The sequence below is a fragment of the Sus scrofa genome, chromosome 9, assembly GCF_054392235.1.
Source record: "Sus scrofa isolate SSC_HxYL_T2T_F1_AM1 chromosome 9, Sscrofa_HxYL_maternal_Yorkshire_Landrace_v2.0, whole genome shotgun sequence".
Taxonomy (NCBI): Eukaryota; Metazoa; Chordata; class Mammalia; order Artiodactyla; family Suidae; genus Sus; species Sus scrofa.
The window spans coordinates 21,509,692-21,528,955 of record NC_139391.1 but is presented as its reverse complement, the minus strand read 5'-3'; the positions used below and the strand labels follow the sequence as shown (position 1 = coordinate 21,528,955).

General features: G+C 39.1%; 1 protein-coding gene and 1 long non-coding RNA gene across 7 annotated transcripts in view; one reads left to right on the top strand and one right to left on the bottom strand.

Annotated features, from left to right (window-relative positions):
- LOC110262276 (uncharacterized) overlaps nt 1-8,237 on the bottom strand; it is a 149,340-nt gene extending 141,103 nt beyond the window's left edge. For 3 of the 6 annotated variants that reach the window (XR_014814870.1, XR_014814871.1, XM_084975622.1), the window contains exon 1: nt 7,754-8,237. The gene's annotated coding sequence lies outside the window, so the exon portion shown is untranslated. The remainder of the gene's footprint in view (nt 1-7,753) is intronic. The other 3 variants (XR_014814872.1, XR_014814868.1, XR_014814869.1) reach the window with 3 other exon arrangements.
- Nucleotides 8,238-8,322: 85 nt separating this feature from the next.
- Nucleotides 8,323-19,264, top strand: part of LOC146399779 (uncharacterized) — a 452,175-nt gene continuing 441,233 nt past the window's right edge. The window contains exon 1 of the long non-coding RNA XR_014814861.1: nt 8,323-8,673. This is a non-coding gene — a long non-coding RNA (uncharacterized LOC146399779). The remainder of the gene's footprint in view (nt 8,674-19,264) is intronic.

The following is a 19,264-nucleotide window of genomic DNA, read 5'->3' as shown; positions in this document are numbered from 1 at the left end:
CTAAGCAACAAAGACAGCTTGAAGCCTGAGCTTCAGCTGTCCTAAAGGGGTACTAGATGAGTCAGGTGATTTTTGCCTATGCACTGGACAACAAGCTCTAGCTTTGCTTATACAGAAGGAAGGGGAGAGGAGGATGTCTGAAGATGGGATCTAAATGCTTATTATATATTTGGAGGGTATCATGTACTTTTTTATTTTAAAAATTTTTATACAATTTTCAAGGTTACACCCCATTTGCGATTATTACAAAATATTAGCTATATTCCCTGTGTTGTACGATACATCCCTGAGCCTATCTTACACCCAGTAGCTTAAAAAATGCCTTTTTTTTTGTAGCCACTGGCCTACGCCAGAGCCACAGCAACGTGGGATCTGAGCTGCGTCTGCAACCTACACCACAGCTCACGGCAACGCCAGATCGTTAACCCACTGAGCAAGGGCAGGGACCGACCCCGCGACCCCATGGTTCCCAGTTGGATTCGTTAACCACTGCGCCACGACGGGAACTCCAAAAAATGTTTTTAATTATAATTGATTTACAATGTTCTTTCAATTTTTGCTGTACAGCAAAATGACCCAGTTATACATTTATATACATTCTTTTATTCACATTACCCTCCATCATGTTCCATCGCAAGTGATTAGATATAGCTTCCTTTGCTATTCAACAGGATCTCATTGCTAAATGCTTATTTAACACATGGGAGAGCAGACTCTGGAGAAATCGAGTAGGCTAATAATACCCAGATCCAAGAGAGGTGAATCTTATTTTTCTGAGCCGAAGTCCATGTAGAGAAACTAAAGGAAGCTGAGGCTATGTCTGAAGAGAGGGTAGGCGAGGCCTAAAGAGGCAGCTTGGCTATTCTGGTTCCACCCAGACAGGGTAGAAACTTGCACCAATCTCTTTCCAAGATGCCTTGGACATGCCACATTTCAAGTGTGTCCCTTTCTTCCGATGGCATCAAACCCTGTCCAAAAGAGATTTCCATCATTGCCACCCAGCCTGAATCTCTTTCTCAGTAAATATTCCCTGATCATGGCCGTGGCTGATAGGCCCCCAGGGTGGACATTGGATCCCAACTTAGGATCCTGGAATTGGGACACAGGGAAAGTGACAATTTGGCTTTGAAGCGCAGGGGTAAAAATTCCTACTGACACAGGGCCTCTTGTTCAGATTTTCTGGATGGTCCAGTTATACTAAGGCACAAGGCTGACATTCTCCTCCCTCTCCCCCTCCCACAACCACTTCCACACATTGTCCAAATGCTCCTCCTTTTCTTACTTCCTGCCCCTTTGGCTTATAGGATGTGGAGGTGCTGTGTCTTTACTTATTTTATTTATTTTTTGTCTTTTTGCCTTTTCTAGGGCCGCTCCTGCGGCATATGGAGGTTCCCAGGCTAGGGGTCAAATCGGAGCTGTAGCCATCAGCCTATGCCAGAGCCACAGCAAGGCTGGATCCGAGCCGCGTCTGCAACCTACACCACAGCTCACAGCAATGAGGCATCCTTAACCCACCGAGCGAGGCCAGGGATTGAACCCGCAACCTCATGGTTCCTAGTCGGATTCGTTAACCACTGCGCCACGAGGAGATCTCCCGGTGCTGAGTCTTTAATCAGAGAACATTCAAATGTTAAAAACCCAACAGAGTAAGCATTGTGTACTTAGGTAATGAAAAGATTACATACTTCCAAAGTTCTTAATATCCTTGTTAATTTAACACATGCATTCCCTCTGAATCATCAAAGCTAACAGAAGAGACTGATACTATGGGGAATCCAAAGATAATTCCTGTTTGGCTTTAAACATGGTTCTGTTCTGACATTTAAGTACTGGTGTGCCTGGAGTTCAGGGAATTCATAATGGGGAAGCAGCCATATGGCACCTGGTGGCCAGTGGCCTCTGAAAGAACAAGTGATTTCTCAATCCTCCCTCCTACTAAATGCCTCGCTGCTCTGGATCCCCTCCCAGGGATAAGCAGGCATGCCTCCCACCCCAGTACAGAGCCCCAGCCTGCCTGGAGCGGGCCACACCCCCTCATCTTATGTGGTGCTGTCTTCTCATCCTTCTCCTTTACAAGTAGGATAGGGGATAGAGCCGAAAGAGAAAACCCAAACCACCTTTCTCATTTTTCCTCCTCTTTTCAGCATCCTTCCTTACAAAAATACATTAAATTCTCTTTGGGAGTATGGGGTTCAAGGAGATTTAATATTATTCCTGGGCGTTCCCATTGTGGCTCAGTGGTAACGAACCTGACTGGTATCCATGAGGTTGTGAGTTTGACTCCTGGCCCCACTCAGTGGGTTAAGGATCTGGCATTGTTGTGAGCTGTGGTGTAGGTCGTAGACATGGCTCGAATCTGGTATTTCTGTGTCTGTCCCATAGGCCAACGGCTGCAGCTACGATTCGACCCCTAGCCTGGGAACTTCCATGTGTCATGGGTGTGGCCCTAAAAAAGACCAAAAAGAAAAAAGAATTAAAAAAAAAGAATATTATTCCTGTCTTTAAAGATTCTGTTTAGCATATTATCCATTTGATGTTTTTGTTTTTTGTTTTTGGTCGTGCCCACAGCATGAGGAAATTCCTGGGCCAGGGATCGAACATGTGCCACAGCAGTGACAATGCTGATCCTTAACCACTAGGCCACCAGGGAACTCCATTTGATGTTTTAAGAATGAAAATGAATTAAAGCTACACCTACTATAGTTCACTAAATGATTATTTTAAATGATCATTTGAATGATTATTTGAAAAAGTTAAGTAAACTGCCCAAGGCTACCCAGCACGTTAAAGGAGCAGCAGAAAGAGGTTTAAGGACAGATGAAATCACCTAAAATTCAACTCCTATTCAGGCTGGCTTAAATAATTACGGTGAATCTATACCAGGGAAAAGTGTTGGGCCTTTAATAAGAATGAGATACACTTAGGAGATATGAAAATATGCCCAGGATACAGTGTTGAAAAGAGCAGATTACCATATAGGGTATATGGCATTAAGCCTTTTAACTAACTACCAAATACTTGCACCAGTGTAGAAAAAATATGGAAGGAAGCCCACCATGCTGTTAGCAGTGTTTACTTCTGCAGGAGGAATTGAATAGGTAGTGACAGGGGTCTTTTACTCTTTATCTTACAACATTCAAAAACTAGTAAAAAAATCTAGTAGTTTTTTTTGTTTTTCTTTTCTTTTTTTCTTTTTTATGGCCACACCCATGGCATATGGAAGTTCCTGGGCCAGGGACTGAATCCTAGCCATAGCTGTGACCTACACTGCAGCTGTGGCAATGCTGAATCTTTTAACCCACTGTGCTGGGCCTGGGATTGAAGCCGAGCTGTTGGCAATGCTGAATCTTTTAACCCACTGTGCTGGGCCTGGGATTGAAGCCGAGCCTCTGCAGTGACCTGGGCCTCTGCAGTCAGATTCTTAACCCACTGTGCCGTGGTGGGAACTCCATGTTTTTATTTCCATATTAAGACATTGGGTATTTTTGCAACTCTTTGAGGTCCTATACTTTGACAATTTAAAGTTTTTTAAAAATCAAATTCATCTAAAATACTTTCTCTCCACTTTTAAGGTTTCTAGTAACTATCACTCTGACAGTATTTTCATGAACTAGAGAATTGTTTTATATCCTTGTGTATTTTGTTTTTTGATCTACATTTTTGTTCATGTAAACTTTTTTTAGACAGTTTGTCTTGGTGACACTTACTTTAAATGTTTATTTTAAATTATGTTAATTTATTGGATTTAATTAGATTTAAAACATTTTAAGATTCCTTTAATAATTACAAAGGTCATGCATAATAAAGGTAATGTCACATTATAAGAACTGTGTATCACCAGGGAGATTGGATTCAGAAGACCTTTCAAATTCGTAACTTATTTGATCAGATGAAGTGACCCTCTACTATGGTTTTCATTTCATATAACCTAGTCTTCAAAGGAACTGATTTAGACAGTTTTTAAAAATTAAGACAATTTTTAGAGTAGTTTTAGGTTCACAGCAAAATCAAAGGAAAGGTACAGAGATATTTTGTATACCCCCTGTGGAATTGATTTTTTTAGATAAACTAGGTTTTATCAAAATGACTTTACCAGGGAGTTCCCATCATGGCTCAGTTAATGAACCCGATTAGGATCCATGGGGATGTGGGTTTGATCCCTGGCCTTGCTCAGTGGGTTAAGGATATGGCGTTGCCGTGAACTGTGGTATAGGTCGCAGATGCAGCTGGGATCCCAAGTTGCTGTGGCTGTGGTGTAGGCCAGCAGCTACAGCTACCATTTAACCCCTAACCTGGGAACCTCCATATGCTATGGGTACGACCCTAAAAAGACAAGAAAAAAAAAAAAGGCTTTACCAAAGTATAACATTAAAAGGTGAAAAAAAGTGTTAGTATCACTAGTTAAAACACTGAAAACATCCTTTGCCAGGTGCAGCTTTAAGTGCATTAAATACATTAACTCATTTAAACCCTATTACAAAACTGTGATAGTTCCTCTTATTAATTCTATATTGCAGATTGGAAAATAGTCACGAAAAGTTAGGCAACTTGCCTAAGGATACACAGCACCACAAGAGAGTAGCAGAAAGAGAAGAGAGGGGATAAATGAGATGGTTCATAGATTTACAAACCAGGAACTACCAGGAGCCAAGGAAGGGAGAGGCTGACTACCCCAGGAAAACAGGGAAAGCATCTCAGATTGGATGCTGGGTTGTACCACAGGTGTTATGCAGCAGCTACTTAGGCAAAGGAAGAGATTCCATTTAGAGAACGCGAGTGTAAGAAGATAGGTCTCACCACAAGAAAGCTGCTTCTAGATAAAAACCAAAATATATTATGGGTATTTTGAAAAGAAGAAAAATTATTTATAATCCAACAAAAATGATTCTCAATTTTTGTTTCTTGAGCCTATATTGGAAGACCAGCTCTACTTTCTTTTGGGTGATAGCATGTAGAGATATATTCCATATAATCCCCACCTGCATGTAGCTCATGGCCTACGGATGGACAGTTGAGAATATTATGTATCATAAGTAATATTACATATCAGTATTACATAGTCATAAGTATGTTATACATTCATACCCAAGTTGTGTTTTTAGGAGGAAGCCTCTTTCTGAGCAATAACCACCTGTAGTTGCTTTTCATAAGCCTCCTGGGATAGACAGAAAATATGCAGAATACCAGCTGGGACAGTATAGCCAAGATCTTTGTGTATTCTGTCATTCAGATGTAAGTGTTCATGTCATCATACTATTTATCTCCTTTCTTCCGAGCAAATTTTCTGCACTGTCAGATGCACCTCCTCCACTGCTGATACCACTGCTGGTGCTCTAGAATGGATCAAACTAAGCCAGACAGGGCTCCCAGGGGAAACAGATGAGGCTGTGTAAATGAAGGCTGAGTATTACACAGAGTCATAGCTCAGCACTGTAATCAGTCCTGGCATTGATGAATGAGGGTTTTGTTACAGACTGGCAGGTCAAGCCCTGTGAGGAAGCCCACCTTTTGCTCATCAGGGAATGTAAACTGGTACAACCCTTATGGAGAACAGTATTGACATTCCTTAAAAAACTAAAAATGGAACTACCATATGATCCAGCAATCCAACTCCTGGACATATACATAGAGAAAACCATAATTTGAAAAGATACATGCATCCTAATGTTCAAAGCAGTGCTATTCACAATAGCCAAAACATAGAAGCAGCCTAAATGTCTACCAACAAAGGAATGGATAAAGAAGAAGTGGTACATATACACAATGGAATATTACTCAGTCAGAAAAAGGAATGAAATAATTCGTTTGCAGCAACATGGATGGACCCAGAGATTATCATGCTAAGTAAGTAAGAAACACAAATATCATGACACCACTTACATGTAGAATTGAAAAACATGATACAAATGAACTTATTTACAAGACAGAAACATATTTATAGACTTAAAAAACAAATTTATGGTTACCAAAGGGAGATGGGGATAAATTAGGACTTTGAGATTAACATATACCCACAACTTTATATAAAATAGATAATTAACAAAGATCTACTGTATAGCATAGGGAACTCTATTTAATACTCTGTAATGACTTATATGGGAAAGAATCTGAAAAATAATGGATATATGTATAACTGAACTACTTTGTTGTACACCTGAAACTAACACAACAATGTAAATCAATTATATCCCAATAGAAAATAAACATTAAATTAAAAAAAAAGAAATTGAGGCATCTCTTGGAAAAAAAAAAAAAAAGCCCCAGTCCTCAGCAGCACCACCAAGGCTATCACCTACCAGCTTTCTCCTAATCTTCATTTAGACCAATATACAAATTATATAATTTAGAAAGTCCCTTGTGTACTCAACTTCCATATATTATTTCAGTGGGTAAACTTGTTATTCTTTGGACTGAGAGTTCAGGAGAAATAACATAATTTGATTTATGTAGAATTAAGGTTAGAAAATTCTTCCGAGATTATTTAGATCAGTCTTCTCATTTGACAAAGGAGGCCCAGGAAGGTGAGCTGACTTTCCTAAAATCACACTGCTTGTTGTAAGCTGAACTGGCACTAGTTAATTGATCTCTTGGCTTCAAGGCCAGCAATTTTCTACTACATTTTAATCGACAATAATAATTTAGTAACATTTTGTAATTTTTTTTAATTTTAGGAAATGCAATAACTTTATGAAATTTCAATCAGGAACAGAGATTTGAAGCTTTTGAAACAGGGGTATGAGAGAAATTAGTCTGAGAAGGCCCTGACGATGGAAACATGGGGTTAACAATCATGACAGCAGAAGAGGCTAGGGGAGATTCTTTTTTGTCTGGACCTCTCTGATCATGTCCAGGGACAAAGAACTCAGTACTAGGAGTCAAGTGCAGGCCAAAGGTCAACAGAGTGCGCTCCCCCCATCTCTAGCATGGCATGAAGCATACATGAGTAGGGTCTGGATAGGGGGAGGTGTGGGGGCATTCTGACCTGAGCTCTTCTCTCTTGCTTCAGGTAAGGCCTAACACAATTACTATTCCATTCATAAAGGCTTCCCAATCATAGGAGGTCAAAAATCATTATCAAAAGAGATAAGTCCATGTCAGATAAATGCAGAAAATCCTTCCGGATCACTCCAAACAGAAGAACATGCATTAACTTAACTTGAACACTAGTGGTAGGAAGTGTATTACTTGGAGAGCCAGCCCACAATTGGATAACTTAAGGACTACGATATTCCTTAATACATCCGTTTGCTCCCAGTAACAGTTACCCACTGGTTCCCTCCATAGAATGTAAGACTACCCCTTAGGACTCACAGACTGGTCAGCTCTGCCTTTGGTTCTTTTTGCCTTGTAACTAACCAAGATCATCTCCACTTGGTCCCTTCTTTGAATGCTTTTGTTAAATATTTTCTGTGAACTTATTCAATGCCTAGACTTTGCTAAGAGCTGAGAATACTGAGTAGATAAGAGCCTGTCTTTGTCAGTTCATAATACAGATATTTAGAAAAATAATCAGTGCCACACGATCAGCGATGAACATCGCAAAATGGAAACAGAGATAGAGGAATGAACAAACGCTCCTAAAGTCTGGTGCATTAAATAAGTATTATATAAAAAAGAAGTTCCTGGTGTTATCAGTGAGGGGGAGGGTAATTGGAAACGCTTTCTGAATGAGTTGGAATTTGAATTAAGTTTTTGAAAGCAAAGTATTACGGCCTTCACCAATTAAGAGGTTCCAATCTGAACTCTATCTTACCTTTTCAGTGCACGAGGATCTTGGATCTAGCGAAGTCAGATACGATGAATTGTCCAGGCAGGAGTTAAACCTCTTCTTCCGGTTTTCCAGTGTCCCCAGTGGGAGAGATGAGCTGTCAGCACCGCAGGCCCTCTGGGCTTTCCTTTGTTCCGCACTTCACCATCTCTACTTCCTTACACATCCACCTCCCCTCAATCCTTTCCTATCCACTACCCAGGGTGCCCATGCTTGGGGGAAATGAAAAGCGGCACCTTCCCTCTCTTGAGCCGTGGCTTAGGGCCCGGGAGCATGATGGGCAGCTGCCGCTGCGCAGCAACATGCTGGTTAGGACCCCGCCGGTGTCCAGGCTGGCTGTGGCCTTCTTCCGGCTGCCACAAAGAATCACTGCGCTGGAAACCGCTGGCTGACAGGCAGCGAGCAGCGTTTATCTTCCACGGATTCTAGAGCTTGGCGCACTGCTCAGGCGCACTGTTCAGGCGCACTTCAAAGCCTGTGATTGGCTGAAGCTGTAGTGGAAGCAGCGGCGCATGTGCAGAGGGAATTATGGGACCGGGAGGGGCGGAGATCAGGAGTTAGTCGACGTGAGAGCGCAAGGGTGCCGGTGCTGGTTCTCGCTCCAGCGCTAAAACTGTAGCTTGGAGGGCCGCCGCCAGGCCAGCCTTCCCGATTAATGCCTCAGGAAGATGGCTTTCCCTTACACCATGTATCTCCTCCGCTGGCCAAGGCATGCAGCAGAGGCCACATGGAGCGCTGGCCCGCGTAGAGGCTCCCACCTGGAGAACCACGAGGCCTGGCAGTGGGGTGGCTGCAGGGGCAGCCTCAAGTACAGCAGTAGGTTCATTAAAGAGTTCCTGCATTGGCTGTGGAGCGAGGCTCTGCAAACCCAGGTGGACCTCCACAGCAACCTCGTGGATATAAAGGCAAGTGGGCATAGGTGGGGATGCAGGGGAAGGGAAAGTGGGTCGTGGCCAGGTGCAGGGGCAGGAGAGAGGGGCTTTGGTGGGGAGAGAGTATGAGGGAACTGGGAAAGGCTGATGGGAAGGGGCAGACAGCTGGGAGGAGGGGGGAAGCCTCTGCTTCTGTGCCTCATTTCTAGCCATGTAGTGCCAGCCAGGGTCCCTGAGGCCTCTTGCCTCTGGGAAAAATAAACTTAAAAAAGAAGAAGAAAAGGAAGAAAACTCGAAAAGGTGAGCTTTAAAGTAGCCCACAGTACTGATCCTTTAAGTTGTAAATTACTTACACACCTTCTGTAACCACGGTTTAAAAATAAGATCCTGGGGGGACTACCAGGAGACAGGAAAGACAAATGTAAAACCTTACTATAGTTGGTAACACTGTATCGCGTAGTTGAATAATTGAATAAGTAGAACTTAAATATTCTCACAAAAAGAAGAGGAAAGAAAGGAAATGTAAGCATATGAGGTGACTGATGGATGTGTTAACTCAATGGGGAAATCCTTTCAGGATATACAAATATATCAAATCATTGTGTTACACTCTTTAACATAATTTTGTCAACTCAGTAAAGTTGGAAAATTTGTTTCAGTCAGTCTTCAGGATCAGCAGGAAGTGTTCATTTGTCGTACATGCACACATATGCATATGTATATGTGTACATACACGTGCATATATGCACATGTGTATACATAAGAGGGCAGTGTGGTGCTGTGGGAAACTGAGTTCTTTGGAATAAGATAGACATTGATTTGAACGCTACCTCCACTGCTTGCTCCTGCTTTGACCCAAGGTGATTGCTTGACCTTTATAAACCTTTGTGGCCTCAGTTGTAAAAGAAAATGAAGTTTCCCACCGATAGGGCTGTGATAAGGATTAGCTGAGAGCATGTAGGTAAAATCTTTTTCCCTCCAAGATAAGGAAAGGGCTTGCCTTCACCTCTCAACGTCTATTGCGTGGTGGAGTAGAGTGAGTGTCCCTTGGCTGTGGATACACTCTGATCATAAGCTCTTCTCCCAGCACTGTGCTGTTATGGGCCACTTTCAGGAATTTGCCCCACAGGAAAAGAGCCACCAGTTAATATTCCAATTTCTGACTTCAGAAGGCTATTTTGCAAACCACCTCACATTTCCTCAGAAATGTTAACTCCAGCTGAGATAGTTTCTAAGTGATTAGAGTTTGCTCTTCGAGTTCAAGGCTGTGTCTTATTTATCTGTGTATCGCTTTAAGTGCCCTGTACTCAGCAGGTGCTCTGCAGGTGTTTGTGGAGCAGTAAAGGTCAGTGTGAGAAGGAAGAAGCGCAAAGGCATGTGGATTTCGAATTCAGATACATATTCTGTCACTTGCAGGGAATTGGGTAATGTAACCTCCCAAACTTTGCTTTTTATCAGTCCGATAAGTAAAGCAACATCCTCCTCACAAATGTTCCAATGTCAGAGGATTAATTAAAATACATTACCAAAGAATTGACAGCAATGCTAGGCATTTCATTTAGAATGAATATGTGTATATTTACCCTTAACTTTTTTTTTGTTTTGTCCACTGGGATGATAGAAAGCCTTGAAGTGTTTTTTGTTTGTTTGTTTGTGTTTCATTTGCATCTCTGAATTTTAGTCACTTTCTGATCTGGGGAGATGGACATAAAGAGAATAGGTATCAGCTGAAGTCTTTGCAAAAGTTTATTATTTTCTCTGAGGCTATGATTCCTTAACTTCAAAATTGTGATACAAATGCTGACTTCACAGTGTCACCAAAAGAATTAAATGAGATGGCATCTGTGCAGTGATTTCCTCAAAGCAGGCACTTAATAATGGTAGCAGTGATTATTGACGCCATCATTAAATGCATCTGTGGCACCAAGTCACCTATTTTCTGTTACAATACCAGAATTACTGGTCTGCATAAGAAATAGCATTACTATCTTTTAAAAACTTACCTGCTTTAGGCTGCCAGATAGCCACTACCATCACACCACACACACATATACACACACACAGACTTAACTGATTCTTGCTTATTGGAGCAATATCCAAATGCCTTTTATTCTCTATATGTTTATGTGTCCTGACTAAGGAATTTATGCTTAAGGGAAAAATAAATGAAGAAATTATTTGTAACTAAAGTAGCAGGAGTAAGAAGATTTAAAAAGTACCCTGCTGTTTCCTAAATAAATACTCTGGAAAATAGAAAAAACATTTCCCTTGATTCATGAATCTCTTTCTCTAGGGTTTCAACTTAGCTACGACATTTAAGAATGTCAACCTCTCCTCTCTTTCATCCTCAAAGGCAGTAATATTAATACTAATTTTCATAAAATAGCGAATATTACCTTCATTTCCCTAGTGTAAAGCCACCATGTCTAAAATTCATGTAAGATTATTCACATTTTTTTGTTTATTTTTTAATGTCCAGGAGGGGCACAGCAGTAGCAATGATCAGTTCTCCTATACAGGTCAGAGTCAAAATTAGTCAACCAGTCATGTAGTGGTCATGACTGGTTGGGAGGACTTTTCCTCCCTTCCCTTCTTTCTCTTTTCTGTCTCCTGCTTGCTCTCTTTTCCCACCTCCTTTCCTTTTCTCCTCTTGTCCCATCTATCATCCTTCCTCCTTTCTTTTCTCTGTTCTCTTAAACTATGTACTGAATGTGACCATGATTCAGCCACTATATAAGGTTGTTGAGATAAAAAGATGAATAACCAAATTTCTATATATCTAAAACCTTATATGGAAAATTTGCTCAGTGCTTTGTACTGTACAAAGAACTTTTTGTTGTTGTTGTTGTTGCTGAAAAAACCGAGACTCAGAAAACTTGAATGATTTGTCTAATAAGAATATGACAGGCAATTAAGACTTAGCTTTTTATCGGAGGGTTGAAAATACATAAGTGGGGGAATTATATATTTAAAAACAGTCCATGAAAGGGCCGAAGATGTAAACAGACAATTCTCCAAAGAAGACATATGGATGGCCAAAAAACACATGGAAAGATGTTCAACATCACTCATTATTAGAGAAATGCAAATCAAAACCACTATGAGGTACCATCATCAAAACTACAAACAAGAAGTGCTGGAGAGGGTGTGGAGAAAAAGGAACCCTAGTACACTGTTGGTGGGATTGTAAATTGGTACAACCACTGTGGAAAACAGTATGGAGATTCCTCAGAAAACTAAAAATAGAACTACCATTTGATCCAGCAGTCCCACTCCCGGGCATCTATCCAGAGAAAACCACAATTCGCAAAGACGCATGTACTCCAGTGTTCATTGTGGCACTATTTCCAGTAGCCAAGACATGGAAACAACCTAAATGTCCATCGACAGAGGAGTGAATCCAGAAGATGTGGTACATCTACGCAATGGAATATTACTCAGCCATCAAAAGAACGAAATACCAGCATTTTTAGCAACATGGATGGACTTAGAAACTATCATGCTAAGTGAAGTCAACCATACAATGAGACACCAACATCAAATGCTTTCACTGACATGTGGAATCTGAAAAAAGGACAGACTGAACTTCTTTGCAGAACAGATACTGACTCACAGACTTTGAAAAACTTATGGTCTCCAAAGGAGACAGTTCGGGGGTTGGGGGGTGGGCTGAGGTTGTGGGAATGAGATCCTATAAAATTGGATTGTGGTGATCATCGTAAAACTATAAATGTAACTAATTCATTGAGTAATAAAAAAAATAATAAAAGAAAAAAAAGCACTTCATGAAAAAGTGAGAAAAACAAGAGATCTCTATGATTAAAACAAGTACTTACCTCCTGGGAGCTGTCCTACACCCCAATATTTAAAATAGGTAGCTTTTTAAAAAATAATAATGTGAAATGAAGATGATCCCAGAAGTAATAGAATTCTCCTCTTTGGAGGTTGTGTGCAGTGGGGGTGGATGACAGATTTACCAGTATATTCTTCCCACTTTTGAGGATGCACAATCTGTCTCCCTAATGCAATATAATTACCCTCTAAAGTGACACACTGCGTGAAGCATCCTGGCACAGAAGTGGAATGTATTGTGTTCTGGAAATATTTACAGTCGTGTAAGTTAGATACTGTCATGAAAGTAGTCTAAAACATTGTTTAAAATGTTTAAGACATTCTCTTCAAAACAAAGGATACAGGTGCCTTTGAGAACGTGTGTCTGAAGTACGCTTGATTGTGTTGTCCCTTCCTCGGGGCTGGCATAAGCCTGACTTCCCTCAGGTTCAGCCCCATACTCGTGCTTCAGCAGCCTCAGGGACTAGATTATCTCTTCAGTAGTTTTTATTGAAGGCGCTGCCTCAAAAATGGAATTTATAGTAATGATGTGAGCTCTCTGCCATCTAAGAAAAAGAAGCATCTGCTTCTTTTGATTCAGTCATTCATACAAATATTTACTGAGGACTTACTAGGTATAGGCATGTACTAGAGCCGGAGGATGCAGGAAAAAAGGCAAAGGCACTTATAGGACAGAAAGAGTATATATATATATGTATAAAATATACCACTACTCTATTATACAGTGTTTTTATTTATGTCTGTGTGTGTTACAACACTGTGTTAAGCAAAACTTGAGAAGCATATCAACCTTGCCTTGGCTTCAGGAACAAGCCTGTGTGTGTGTGTGTGTGTGTGTGTGTGTGTGTATGTATATATGTGTATATATGTGTGTGTGTGTGTCTTTTTAGGGGCCATACCCACAGCATATGGAAGTTCCCAGGCTAGGGGTTGAATCAGAGCTACGGCTGCTGGCGTACACCACAGCCACAGCAATGAGGAATTTGAGCTGAGTCTGTGACCTACACCACAGCTCACGGAAACACCGGATCCTTAACCCACTGAGCAAGGCCAGGGATTGAACCCACGTCCTCATAGATACTTGTAAGGTTTGTTTCCGCTGAGCCACAACAGGAACTCCAGGAACAAGATAATTTTTAAGACAAGAAATGAGAGGCCATTCGGGGGATTGCAAATAGATATTATCCCCTCTGGAAAATTTATCAAGTAATACTAGAAATATATTAAAAAGGATTAGGAAATTTATAGATTACTTTGCCAAATAAGATAGAGTAACAAGAACTAGATTTAGCCTCTTAACTAAAAAACTTAAAAAAAAAAAAAGACAAAACATAGGAAACAATAGTTATAAAAGAGGGGAGATCTAGCAGTGAAGGAGAGTGAGTCATAAGAGACACAGAACAAATGCAGTTAGTGCCATCATTGCCCTAGCCTTGCGTCTTGAGAAGAGCGTCTCAGGCAGTGATGCAGGGGAGGGAGGAACCCAGGGAGTTTCATGAGGTGAGAAGGTAGAGCTAGGAATCTGGGAAAGCAAGGCTGACAAAAGTTTGCAGAGCAGAACACTGGAGAGGATTGCACTGCATGAAATGAAAACTTCAGAGATCTTCAGAAGGATCCACTGGAGTATTCAGCTGACTATAATTAGTGCACACAGATGAGTACCCAGGCCAGGGCACTAAAGATAATACCTAAAAAGGTAATAAATAATGCCTAGATCTCATACAGAGCTGTAAAGAGTGATGTCATCCGGAGTGGAAAAGCCTCATAATTCAAAAGATATCAGTTAAAAGTGCAATGAATGCTCTCAGTTTGATAACTGATAATTTAGCTCAAGGTTAAACACTGCTTGGACTTCATCTAACAAACTCTAAAAGCAAAATCTGAGAGAATCCAATTATTTGAAATAACTTTACCATGACTCAGAAGAACACTCAAGATTATGTTTGGGAATAGAAAAAATATCTAGCTTCTCACAAGGTAAAATTCCACAGTATCTAGCATTCAGTAAAAAATTACCAGCATGTGGGAGTTTCCATTGTGGTTCAGCGGAAAGGAATCCAACTAGTATCCATGAGGTTTCAGGTTTGATCCCTGGCCTTCCTCAGAGGATCAGGGATCCAGCATTGCCCTGAGCTGCAGGGTAGGTCACAGACATGGCTTGGATCCTGCTTTGCTGTGGCTGTGGCGTAGGCCAGCAGCTGCGGCTCCGACTCAACCCCTAGCCTGGGAACTTTCACATGCTGCAGGTGTGGCCCTAAAAAACAAACAAATAAATAAATAAGTAAATAAAAGTTACCAGCATGCAAAAAAAACAAAACAACCACAAAACCAAAAATAAAACTTACGAGAAAAATCTTTTCACACAGAAGTGGTACAGATAATAGATTAGTACACAAGGACATTAAAACAGTTAATATAATTTCATTCCACATGTTCAGGTAGCTAAAAGAAGGACTGAACATCTTAAACATGGAAAGCAAACCTCTGCTGATGAAATTTGCAGTGCCTCAATGTTTGGGATGTAAACACAGGGGATAGGGTTAATGGCCAATAGATACTGCATAGGAAAAGGTAATTAGTGAACTTGATTACATAGCTATTGACACTATCCATATTCAAACACACAAAGGAAATAGTTGAGTAAAAGAAAATAGAGTGGTGTATCAGCTAGCTGGTGGACAGTTGTATAAAATTAGTGTCCCTGGAGGAAAGAAAATATTTGAGTAAATGATAACTATAAATTTTCCAAATTTATAAAAATTATTACCCACATATCCAAGAAGTTCAGAAAACCTCAAGCACAGAAAACATGAAGAAAACTTCACCAGGGAGCATGATAATCAAATTGCTTAAAATGAATGATATAGAGGAAATCTGAGAAGTAGACCTTGAACAAAAGACAAATTATATACAAGGATAAAAAGATAGCACTGAATTTCTTGAAAGAAAAAAAAAAAAACAACAAAACTGCAGAAGCTTTAAGAAAATATAATTTAATTATTAAAGTATAGAAAGAAAAGACAAACTCTGAACCCACAACTTTTTACCCAATGAAAATGTCTTTCAAAAACAAAGATAAACACATTTTCAGATGAGGAAAAATGGAAAGAGCCCATTAACAGAAGACCTACATAATAAGGAATCTTAAAGGAGATCTTTAAGCAGAAGAACAATGATATCAGAAAGAAATCTGGATCTACAGAAAGGATTGACAGTCACCAAAAGGGATAAAGTTATAAGTAAATATAGTGATTATTTATATATTAAAGTAATTTTAAGAAATAATAAAATGTTTAAAGCAAAAATGATAATGTATTGTAGGGCTGTAGCATATGCACAGGTAAAATGTGTGGCAGCAGTGTAACTGGTTGGGAAGGAAAAATGGAAACAGGCTGCTACATTTCTTTTATCATAGGTGAAGTATAGTATCACTTAAACATAGACTGTGTTAGGTTACAAAATATATACCCTAAAGCAACTGCTAAAGGGACACAATAGAATTATAGCTAATAAGCCTACAAGGAAAAAAGCCTGGAATCATAAAAAAATACAATAAAAGACCTAATTAACCCCAAGGAGGCAGAAACAAAGGAAAAAGAACCATTGGGACAAATAAAAAACAAAGAGCAAATGGTAGATTTAAACCCAGCCACATCAGTAATCACGTCAAGTGTGTGTTAGCCTCCCAATTAAAAGTCAACAGTTGGCAAATAGGATTTCGAAAACAAGATTCAACTATATGTTGAAAAAAAGAGATTAAATGGAAAACAGAGGGAAAGACCTACTAGACTGTCACTAATCAGAGAAAACTAGACTATATTAATATCAAATAATTCATAGCAAAGAACATTACCAGATGTAGAGAGTCATTTTATAATGTAATGGGAATCAGTTAATCTAAGGTGTAAAATAGTCCTAAATATTTATGTACCTAATAACAGAAATTCAAAATTCTTGGGACAAAACTAGCTCAATGCAAAAATAAAACTGGTGAAATTGCAAGGAGAAATTTTAAAATCCACAACTAAAATTGGACATTTCAATACTTTTCCATGAATAATTGGTAGAACCACTAGACAGGATATCAGTGGGGATATAAAAGACTGGAAAAACACTATAAACCAACTTGAATTAGTTGACATTTGTAGACCACTCCACCTAACAACAAGAGAATATGTTATTTTCAAGTACAGATGAAACATTTACCTAGATAAAACTATATTCTGGCCATAAAGCCAGTGCAAATAGATTTAAAATGTTTACATCATTCAAAATATTTTCTTTAACCCTGAAGGAATTAAATTAGAAATCAGTGCCAATAAAGATAGCTGGAAAACCCACGGATATTTGGAAATTAAATAATGTACACTTCTAAGTAGTCAGTGAATCAAAGGAAAAAAATCTAAAGGGAAATTCCAGAGTGTTTTGAACTGAATGAAAAGGAAAACACATTTCAAAATTTGAAGATGTTCTTTTAAAGCAGTCCTTATGGGAAATGATATAGTACTGAATGCCTGTGGTGCAGTAGAAGAAAGATCTCAAATTGCTGACCTCACCTTCCAAGATAAAGAGTTAGAAAATGAATAGAAAATTAAAGCCAAAGTAAGTGGAAAAAAGAAAATAACTATCAAAGTTAGTATCAGTTAAAAATAGAGACACAATAGAGAAAATTAATGAAGCCAAAAGCTGTTATTTAAGAAGATCAATAAGTCCAACATTATTGTGGTATCCAAACCAGACAAAGACATTAATTGGAAAGAATTCTTTAGACTTTTCTTGCTGGAGTCTTTATCAAATATGTGACTTACGGTGTAAAAGGTAATGAGCATTTCGCCAACAGAGGGACAGCTCATTAGGCACCATGAAGAACAATGTTCACGTGGCATCACAAAAAGAAAATGGCAATTCTCTGGGAACCAAACTTAAAGTCATGGAAGTTTGTGATCTGACAGAGAAGTCAAAAATAGCTTTCATGAAATCAAACAAACAAACAAAAAGTCAACAAGCTATAAGAAAACTCAGGAAGGCAGTTTAATGAGCTCAGCCAAAAAATTAATGAACAGAAGGAATACTTTATGAAAGAGATTGAAACTGTAAAAAACAACCAAACAAATTTTGGAGCTGGAGAATTCTATATATAAATGAGATGAAGAATGAAATGAAAAGCATTGGAAATAAAACAGACCATATAAAGGAGAGAATGAGCAAGCTCAAAAATAGAAATCTATTAATGATTCAGGTAGAAGAGGAGAAAAGATTTTTTTCAAATGCAGAAATTCTTGAGAACTATATGACACCAACAGAAAGAGCAACATAGGGGTAAGAGTATCCCGAAAGTAGAAGAGAAGGGGAAGGGAGAAGTGAGTTTATTTAGAAAAGTAATAGCCAAGAATTTCCCAAACATTGGGAAGAAACTGGATGTACAGGTCCACAAAGCTAAGAGAACACCTCATTATCCCAATGCAAAAAAACCTTTTCTAAAACACCTTATATTAGGACTGTCAAAAGTCAATGATAAAGAAGACAAGTCAATGAGAAAGATAGAATGTTGAAGGCATCCAGGGGGGAAAAAAAAGACAGTAACCTACGAAGGAACCCCCCCATTAGGCTATGAGCAGATTTCTCAGCAGAAACTCCAAAGGCCAGGGGAGAGTGGAATGGCAGACTCAAAATACTGAAATATTAAAAACTGTCATTCAGCAACATTCTAGTCAGCAAAGTTATGGATCTGAAGGATAAATAAAGGCTTTCCCAGACCAACAAAAGCTGAGGGAATTCATCACATCTAGGCCTGAATTACAAGAAGTTGTGAAGAGTTCTTATACTTGAACAGAAAGGGTAAAAGTACAGAAAATTTTGAATAAAAGGATAAATAGACTCACAAAGTTGCAACTAAGTATCAGAAGAGGTTATTAAATAATTATAGCATAAAGGTTATAAAGGGGGGAAAACAAAAATAACGATAGCTCCTTTAATTTGTTAACGAACTCACCATAAAAAGGGATAAAGTTGAGAAAACAAATATAAAAGAGGACGCAGAAAAGGATGAACCTGTATAGGCAAGTAAAGATAAGATACTGTTAACAGAAAGAAGGACTGTATTATCTTTGAGATGCTTTATATAAACCTAAAGGTAATCACAAATCTAGAGCAGAGGTATAAAACATAAAAAAAAGAGAAACTAAGAAGAACATCATAGAAAATCACCAAACTAAAATGACAGAAATAAAAAAACATTGGAGATATAAGGCAGCTGAAACACAAAAGAAAAAATAACAGACCTATGTACTTATCTATAAATAATAACCCTAGGAAATGGGTTGATTTCACCAATCAAACGATAGAGTGGCTGGATGGATTTAAAAGAACTATCTACATGTAGCCTTCAGGAGACTCGTCTGAGTGCGAAAGACAAAGATAGTCTCAAAGTGAAGGGGTGGAAAATGATACTCCCAGCAAATGGTAGACAAAAGAAAGCAAGGGTAACCCTACTCATACCAGATAAAATAGGCTTAAAGCCAAAAAATAAAGACAAAGATGGACTATGTAATGATAAAAGAGGCAGTTCATCCAAAACACATAATACTTATTAATGTAGTAATACCAAAATATATAAAGCAATTAGTAACAGACCCAAAGGAAGAAGTTGACAGCAACACAATAATAGGAGACTTTAACACTGTGCTTAAATCAGTGGACAGATCATCCAGACAGAAAGTCAGCAAGGAAATACTGACTTAAACATTATATCAGATGTACTTAATTTACATAT